The following is a 3560-nucleotide window of genomic DNA, read 5'->3' as shown; positions in this document are numbered from 1 at the left end:
CCATGATTCTTCCGCCGGCGCTCCGCTCGTCAGTGTGGGCGTCAGCAAATTGGTTGGGGGTGGGGTGGGGTGGGGTGGGGGAGAGGCGGAGGGGACGAAGGGGAGAGGAAAGGGAGGAGGGGGGGATAAAGTCGTGCGCCAGTGGAAGACCCCGCCGTCGGGCCGAGTAATTTATCATTTCAGCGGGGACTTCGGTGTAAATGCCGGTTTTGTTACCGGTTTGGCCCTGGGTTTATTAGATTATTGGTGAGTGGGTGGGAGTGGGGCCTCGGGATTCCGAGACGTGAGTCCGCGTTGTACTCTTTGTCCTTTTTTTTAATTATTTGTGGGAGTCCGCGTAACCGCGTTGTACTGCTGCTTGCTCCGGCCCACTTGTGAAAAGCCGTATAGTAGTGTGAGAATGCGACGTGTAATCCAACGGACCGTCGCTGGTTAGTGGGTGCGATTAGGTGTGCTCCTGCATCATCTACGTGTTTGTGTTGTTTGTTCGTGAGATGGATTACGTGGCGACTGCGAATTGTTAAGCATTTGCATTTCTTTATCTTTCTAATTTAATTAATATAGTCTCTTTTTTGTGGGGAATTTAATTAATATAGTCTAATATAGATTAATTTAGAAGTTTTCAATATTTTCCTCGGATAACATATTTTACCGTCTATCCATCTCTTTTTTTTTGCGGGACGTCCATCCATCTCTGAATGCACAGAACCATGACTTCCATTAAAGCTGATGCAAGGGAATAAGACCAAATAGTCAACGAACGAAGCAAATTGAAAACACAACACAAGATAATCATGAAAAAAGACATGAGATAAACATCTACGGCTAAGTCGGTGTTCTTCGCTGTAATGCCTTGTAGAATGAGAATACACTGCCCACAACATCGCCAACTTCAGCTTGTGACGGCTAGAAGCCTATAACCGTAACTGTCGTCATGGATGTATGGTCCAATCAATTAAGGACAACATACGTGAAAGCAAGGCCTTCAACAATCTAAGGCGGAAGTGTTTGGTTGTTAATACTAGAAGAACGCCCGTGCGTTGCAACGGGCCCATATTAACTTTAAGAGTTCAATATTAATTATGTTAATAATACATTTAATATTCTTATACATATCAAATGACACTGGCGATCTTTTTTGTCAATTTAGCAACGGGCTCAGTTGCAACGGGCTCTTTATACATATCAGACAACTCGCTACTACTTAAACTACAACTATGGCTACCAATATTTTTTTGTCAATTTAGCTCAGCAATAGTGCGTGGCTTAATAGACTGCTTTGCATTCACCCCCTCAGAAGACAGAGAGAACCAACTCAACATGTCAGAAGATTAACAGAAATTTCATTTGTATGGCATGAACATATAGCAGGAGCACCAACACATAGATCAGCAGAGAGCAGAGCACAGCATGCACACACTCGGGCCATCTATATCGTACACACACAACAACGCACACACGCATCACGCTGGCATACACATACAGAAAAGCAGGCACACACGCATCATGCACATTGGCCGGTGCGACGCACGCAGAGCAAGTACGTACGCACGGAGAGCAAGCTAGCAAGCATGCACGCGTCCAACCCCGCCGCTGCATGCGCTGGCAGAAGGTGAGACAGCAAGAGAGACTGCACATTGAAGTTGTCCATGCAAGGCTGGAGGTGCTGGGCCGGCGACGGCGGTGTGAGGACGGCGCTTGATTCGTTCCCGGTGGCGTGGAGCTTGGGGCGGCAACGCGGCGATAGCTAGTGCTCGGGGATGGGGGTTTGGGGCGGGGGCAGTCGACCCGATGGTTGGCGAAGTTAACGGGCTTGGGCGGCTGGAAATTCGGCGGGTGGCGGCGGCACAGCGCGAGGATGGGACATGCGGAAAACCTAGCGGGCGTTCAACTACCAATACCCACGCCTTTTTTAGGGGAATTGCTTGTGAAAATAACGTGCGACGACGACTTAGCGAGCGGATCCCCTTAAAAAAGACATAGCGAGCAGATTCCCTTAAAACTGGTAGGAATGGATACGATTGATGACGTTGATAAATAGTGGTGAATGTTGGCCTAATTTACTATCATCATGCATGGAAATGAATCATCAAGAAAAAGAATACTTCCTATTACTACACTCATAGGAAGCTTCCTAATCTCTGCTACCAAACAGTTTCTGCCCAAACAAGGAAGGAAAGTTATGGACGTGCTTCGGAAGGAAACAAACGTTATGAAGATTAATTGTGATTGATTGTGATTGATTCTTTTACATAAAGACATTACTAAATAATTTGCGTCGGTATGGAAAGTTCTGATCCGTTCAGTTTTTTTCGTTGTGTGAGAGGGTGAAGTGAAAATAAACCGATGAAGTGGGGGAGGCGACGAAAAAATCTACGACGGTTAACCTACGAAAAAAACCGGACGAAAGTGGTGGGACGAAAAAAAATCTGGAAGCGAGACTACCAACTGCTAGGAATGGATACGATTGATGACGTTGATAAATAGTGGTGAATGTTGGCCTAATTTACTATCATCATGCATGAAAACGAATCATCAAGAAAAAGAATACTTCGTATTACTACACTCATAGGAAGCTTCCTAATCTCTGCTACCAAATAGTTTCTGCCCAAACAAGGAAGGAAAGTTATGGACGTGATTCGGAAGGAAACAAACGTTATGAAGATTAATTATGATTGATTGTGATTGATTCTTTTACATAAAGACATTACTAAATAATTTGCGTTAGTATGGAAAGTTCTGATCCGTTCAATTTTTTTCGTTGTGTGAGAGGGTGAAGTGAAAATAAACCGATGAAGTGGGGGAGGCGACGAAAAAAATCTACGACGGTTAACCTACGAAAAAAACCAGACGAAAGTGGTGGGACGAAAAAAAACCTAGAAGCGAGACTACCAACTGCTCCATTAGGAGTAGAGATACTTCCATAGTAAAAGTTTTTTTTTATTCCACACGGAACCACCATAGCGTCCACCGTGATGGAAAAAATGTCTCTAGCACCCCTATTGCATCTTTTGCCAATATACTAAATACTATACTTATTCATAGATACTACTAGGATGGTAAGAGGCAAATTACTCGTACGTGTTCTAGTCAAGGCTTGAACCAATTAGACGCCTCAAAACGACTGTTGAAACTAAAGTCAAGTCTCGAGCCTTCTCAAGCAGTCTGGTCATTTGGGGGACCTCTCATGTTTTTTGTATTATATATGTAAGATGCTCTTTTGATGCTACATTAGCGCATCTTTAACGTTGACCCGTAAATTTGCTCCCGCATTTGTTCACGAACAGGGGGACCAGTCAGTGGACATGGATACGGAAACCGGCCATTAAATGCTATTTTGTATATGTCCGTCGCTAAAGGGCAATTTGAAATTCAAATAAAAGTCCGATCCATAGCACGCGTCAGATCACACCTAGCGTTGGTTCACATGCCCGATCACAACAAAAAATAGGCAAGTATGCTTAAGTTTTTACATGCCCGGTCATAAAAAAAATAGCAGTCTATCAATCGGTGCAAAATTTTAAGATTTTCTGCCCTGCCAGACCAGCAATCCGAGCATC

Source organism: Triticum dicoccoides, chromosome 5B (genome assembly GCF_002162155.2).
Source record: "Triticum dicoccoides isolate Atlit2015 ecotype Zavitan chromosome 5B, WEW_v2.0, whole genome shotgun sequence".
Lineage (NCBI taxonomy): Eukaryota > Viridiplantae > Streptophyta > Magnoliopsida > Poales > Poaceae > Triticum > Triticum dicoccoides.
The sequence above is the reverse complement of the archived record's forward strand: the minus strand, read 5'-3'. Positions refer to the sequence as shown.